Source organism: Impatiens glandulifera, chromosome 4 (genome assembly GCF_907164915.1).
Source record: "Impatiens glandulifera chromosome 4, dImpGla2.1, whole genome shotgun sequence".
Classification (NCBI taxonomy): Eukaryota; Viridiplantae; Streptophyta; class Magnoliopsida; order Ericales; family Balsaminaceae; genus Impatiens; species Impatiens glandulifera.
The window spans coordinates 13,890,030-13,896,029 of NC_061865.1; the positions used below are offsets into that span (position 1 = coordinate 13,890,030).

General features: G+C 31.3%; 2 non-coding genes and 1 pseudogene across 2 annotated transcripts; all 3 read right to left on the bottom strand.

Annotated features, from left to right (window-relative positions):
• Positions 1 to 1,320: 1,320 nt before the first annotated feature.
• On the bottom strand, positions 1,321 to 1,482 carry LOC124937206. The gene has a single exon (XR_007099314.1). It is a non-coding gene; the product is annotated as a U1 spliceosomal RNA (small nuclear RNA).
• Positions 1,483 to 2,622: 1,140 nt separating this feature from the next.
• LOC124937229 lies at positions 2,623 to 2,780 on the bottom strand. The gene has a single exon (XR_007099335.1). It is a non-coding gene; the product is annotated as a U1 spliceosomal RNA (small nuclear RNA).
• A 1,136-nt stretch (positions 2,781 to 3,916) lies between these two features.
• On the bottom strand, positions 3,917 to 4,064 carry LOC124937234 (annotated as a pseudogene).
• Between the last annotated feature and the right edge of the window lie 1,936 nt (positions 4,065 to 6,000).

Consider the following 6,000-nt stretch of genomic DNA (forward strand, 5'->3'; position numbering starts at 1 on the left):
TCAGACAGGTCAACACGAGCCACAAAGGTGTAAAACTCAGTGGAATAGTCATCCACGGAACGAGAACCCTGACGAAGATTCTGGAACCGCTGGTACAGGTTACGTTCGTAATTATATGGTAGAAACGCAGCCCTAATATGCTTCCTGAATTTGTCCCAATTCGTGAGCTTTGCCTTACCATGACGAACACGTGTCTGTTTCAACTGCTGCCACCATGCTTGTGCACGACCATGTAAGCGGATCGTAACAAGGGGTACACGACGATCTGCAGGAACTTCCTTGAAATCCAGAATCTCTTCAACCTGAGAAAGCCAATCAATAAACTCTTCCGGTGATAGACTACCATCGAACTTAGGGATGTCCACCCTGAAAGCTTGCTCCCAGCGATGATTGGGGCGTTCAGGGGATCGATTCCGAAGACCACCGAGAGGGTTTTCATCTGTCATCGTAACATCATCTTCAGGGTGGTGCATGTGCATAGATGCATCCATCCGTTGCGTTAACCATTCAACCTGCCGCCTCAAATCGTCGTTATCACGGCGAAACTCAGCGTTTTCACATCGCAACTCAGCAAGGTCACCATCATCAGCACCAGGGGTAGGGTTGCGCGGCTGTCTTCGGGGCGGCATACCTCAGGGTCGACTGGAAACTGATACCAACTGATGCAGCGTGCGTGGCTAGGATGAATCTTTATCAAGATTCGTTGATTCTTACGAATACCGAAAGTCGATAGATATTGAGGAAACCTCGTTTTCTGATTAATAATCTTCTCCTTTTTTTACAATGGAATACCTTCAGGGTATTTATAGGACTTACACGTATTAAATTAGGAATTACGTCTAATTACAATTTAATTACACTAATTTAGGATATTCCTTCCATAACAAGAATATCCCTACCTAATTTAGAATATCCCTTGTAATCTCTTCCTTAATTAGAATATATATTATAATCCTTTCCTTGATTAGAATATATCTTCCAATCCCTTCCTTAATTAGATTATCTTCCAATCTCTTCGACTCGCACCGCATCACCACATCTGATCGGTCTAATTATTTTTGTTGAAACTCACTCATTAGTGATCATATTACCGAGGTGATCCCGGGCAACACAATTAACCATTGAATCATTCACTGTTTAACATGATATTAAATTACAATTCACCTTGATCCAACCCTCTGAGCTGGTTTTCAGTTTGTTGCTTCCTAAATTTGTTGTTGTGACATAAAGGTGGACGAAATTTTTGTTACAACGATTTGTCAAGGGCCATTAAAGATAAGAGACAAAGTCATTTAAAAAAACTTTTTCGATAGAAATTAGAAAGGGGCCGCGTGAACACAGGCCCCAACTGACACAAATTATGACATAGGTTCAACCAATTTGGGCTGACCTTAGATATGCACCCCTACAAAGTGCAATGTAGGTCACAAATCTAGGCCATGGGCCTTAATGATCACCCATTGACCCTGTCCAGGTATGTAAGTTGGTTAGCTGACCTCAACTTTCTTTATATCCCTATACATTCCATTACCCACTAAGTTTATATTTTCTATGTGGGATAATTAAACAACCTTCCTAATTTTTATTCCTTTTCTTATGCAAGCACTATTTGTTAAAACTATAGACTTCTTCTACTATTGTCTTCTTTTTCGTCTTCTCTCACCCTAAGAAACTATTTTCACAAAGTACTAGTTAATGGATTTGAGGCTCTTAGGAACCTATTAAGAGGGCTATTAATTTTAATGTTTGACATAAATAGTTGATTAGGTCATTTACTAAAAATGTGTTTTATATAAACTTTTTTGTAAAATTTATAATTCATTAATTGAAGAATCAAAAAAAATCCTCTTGAAAGATACAAATAAGTTCCTAATTTTGATCACAATTTTAATGACGATGAAGATACTATTTTTTACAAGATTTTTAAGACAGTGAGCAAGCTAATTGTTATTTAATTCATAACCGGCCTGAGAATGAAAGGAAAATTCAAATAACATTTTGTTGCAAATTTTCTAACTAAGAATAATAATTTATTCATAACATACATTTACTAATTAAATAATTAATAGTACTATGAATGTATGTCAATTTTAGGGCAATAGTTTGTCTCCACCTCTAGCCGGTCTAATTATATTTGTTGAAACTAAATTTGAAGTTTGAACGTTGAGGAATTAAGATTAGGATATTCGCCACTTTTTTACAAATTTTTGAAGCCATGATTATGTTAAGTAATGCATTAGTCTATGAACAATTTGGAGATATACACAAAAAAAATGACCTTGTAAACTTCAAATTAAAAGAAAAAAATAACACTCGTCTAAAATATTTTTCCTTCAACTTCAAGTAATGACAAATTTTCAGTTACTCTACACTCATCAGTCATAATATTACCAAGTTGATCCTGGACAATACAAATAACCACTATATCATTCATTGTTTGACATAAAATTGCAATATAATTCACCTTGATCCAACCTAAGGAAGTGGTTTTCACTTTTTGTTTCCTAATTTTGTTGTTGTGGCATAAAGGTGGTCGCAATTTATATTGCAACATTTTGTCGAGGGTGATTAAAGAGAAGAGACAAAGTCATTTCTAAAAAAACTTTTTCAATAGAAATTATAAATGGGTCGCGCGAACGCAGGCCCCCACTGACTTAAATTATGACATAGGATCAACAAATTTTAGCTGACCTTAGACATGCATACAAAGTGCAATGTAGGTCACAAATCTAGGCAAATGGGCCTTAATGATCACCCATTGACCCTGTCCAGGTAACTAAGTTGTTTAGCTGACCTCAACTTTCTTTATATACCTCTACATTCCACTACCCACTAAGTTTATATTTTCAATATGGGATAATTAATAACCTTCCTAATTTTTATTTGTTTTCTTATCCAAGCACTATTATGTTAAAACTATAGACTTTTTCTATTATTGTCTTATATTTCGTCTTCTCTCTCCTTACAAACTAATTTGCACAAAGTAATCTTTAATGGATTTGAGTCTTTTAGAAACCTATTAAGAGGGTTATTAATTTTTATTTTGCCATAAGTAGTTGATTAGGTCTTTTACTAAAAATGTGTTTTATATTAACATTTTTCGTAAAATTTATAATTCATTAAATGAAGAATCAAAACTATCCTCTTGAATGAAACAAATAAGTTCCTAATTTGGATTAAAATTTTAATGACGATTAAGACACTATTTTAAAAAGATTTTTAAGAGACTAAGTAAGCTAATTTTCATTAAGTTCATAACCGACCTAAGAATGAACAATTCAAATAACATTTTGTTGCAATTTTGGTAACTAAGAATAATAATTGATTCATAACATACATTTATTAATTAAATAATTAATTAATAGTACTATGAATGAATGTCAATTTTAGTGCAATAGTTTGTCTCCACCTTTGACTGGTCTAATTATATTTGTTGAAATTAAAATTGAAGTTTGAATGTTGAGATTTCAAAATTCAGATATTCACCACTTTTTTACAAATTTTTGAAGCCACGATTATGTTAAGTAATGCATTAGTCAATCAACACTTTGGAGTTATATAAAAAAATGATCTTATAAAACTTCAAATTAAAAAAAAAAATAACACTCATCTAAAATAACTTTTCCTTCAACTTCAAGTGGTGACAAATTTTCTGTTATTCTACACTCATCAGTCATAATATTACCGAGGTGATCCCGAACAATACAAATAACCACTGAATCATTCATTGAAGTTGCAATACAATTCATTTTGATCCCAACCTTCAAAAGTGGTTTTCACTTTTTTGCTTCCTAATTTTGTTATTGTGGCATTAAGGTGGTTGCAATTTATGTTGCAACAATTTGTCAAGGGCGATTAAAGAGAAGAGACAAAGTCATTCTAAATAAAAAATTTCAATAGAAATTGGAAATGGACCGCGCGAACCGCGCGAACGCAGGCCCCCACTAACACAAATTATGATATAGGCTCAACTAATTTTGGCTGACCTTAAACATGCACCCCTATAAAGTGCAATGTAGGTCACAAATCTAGGCAATGGACCTTGACCCTGTCCAGGTAAGTATGTTGTTTAGCTGACCTCAACTTTCTTTATATCCCTATACATTTCACTACCCACTAAGTTTATATTTTCGATGTGGGATGATTAAACAACCTTCCTAATTTTTATTCTTTTCTTACCCATGCATTATTTCTTTAAAACTATAGACTTCTTCTACTATTGTCTTCTATTTCGTCTTCTCTCGCCCTTAGAAACTATTCTACACAAATTACTCGTTAATGGATTTGAGTCTCTTAAGAACCTATTAAGAGGGTTATTAATTTTTATTTTGACATAAATAGTTGATTAGGTCATTTACTACAAATGTTTTTTAAATTAACATTTTTTTCCATAAAATTTATAATTTATAATTGAAGAATCAATAATATATGCTTTAATGATACAAATAAGTTCCTAATTTGGATTACAATTTTAAACAATTAAGACATTAATTTTTACAAGATTTTTAAGAAACCGAGCAAACCAATTGTCACCATGTTCAGAACCGGTCTAAGAATAGAAGGCCATTTCAAATAACATTTTTTTTTTACAATTTTGTTTCCTAAGAATAATAATTCATTAATAACATATGTTTATTAATTAAATAATTAATAGTATTGTGAATATATGTCAATTTTGGGGCAATAGTTTGTCTCCACCTCTGGCCGGTCTAACTATATTTGTTGAAACTAAAAATTGAAATTTGAACGTTGAGTTCCAAAATTCAGATATTCGCCATATTTTTACAAATTTTTGAAGCCACAATTATGTTGAGTAATGCATTAATCAATCAACACTTTAGAGTTATACAAAAAAATGTCATGCATGCATCATATTTAGTCAAAATACACCTGTAACAGTCCAATAAAATCTCTTTCGATGAATAAACATTCATCTTAGTGTACCTACCATAGTTTATCTTGGTATCCCACTTGAATTGTAAGATAAATATATAAATTTTTAATAATTTATTAGAAAAAGTTGAAGGATATGTTCACAGATGGAGAATCAAACTTTTATCCCAAACGGAAAAAGAAGTTTTAATTAAAAGGATTTTATAATCATTTCCAAATCATCTTATTAATGTTTTTAAATTATCAATTTCAACTCTTAAACGAATCACTTCGTTAATAAATCATTTTTTTTATTTTTATTTTTTAAAAAGTAAGGGAATTTATTGGGTAGATGAGAAAGTATGATAAAAAATAATAAGAGGTATGTGATTAAAAAATTATAAAAGCATGAATAGTGTTATATTGTCCAAATAAGTTTGGAGATTAACATACAATCAATCTTTGTGGGCAAAATCTTATTTTGGAATGTTAGAGACAAAGTTAATTCATCATTGATTTAGAAGAGTATTGTTTAGGGCAATGGCCTCCTAGATGATAATATGAGATGACAAATTTTATCGAGTAAGACAACTAAAATTTGGAAATATAAATAGATTCCATCCATTACTAAATTAAACAACATAGTTAATTCCTTCAAACTCATATTAATAAACTCTTACTTGATAATGATAAAAATTAGAATATTGAAATTTTTGCACAAATTTTCAATAATGAATAATGTCAGAAATCTTGCCAATCTTTTAGTGGGTGCACAGGAATATGGTATTAAAGTTTGACATTGGTGTATTGGTGTAATGATAGACAATATAACGTTAATTATGGTTATCTTAGATCAACTATGAGAATAATTTGCAAATTAATTTTGATATTTGGGGTAAAATTTGGAAGCTTGAGTGCCCACTAAAAATAAAATAAAAATTTATGTGGAGAATCCTTAATAAAGTAGTGGCATAAAAAATAAATCTTTCAAAAAATATTATCATTGACATTAGACAATGTAAGAACTCACATGAAACAATTAAACATGTTCTCCTCGATTGTGAATTTTTCAAAAATATTTGACATAAATCAAATATTTAAATTAAGTATCCTCGTAATAATGATTAT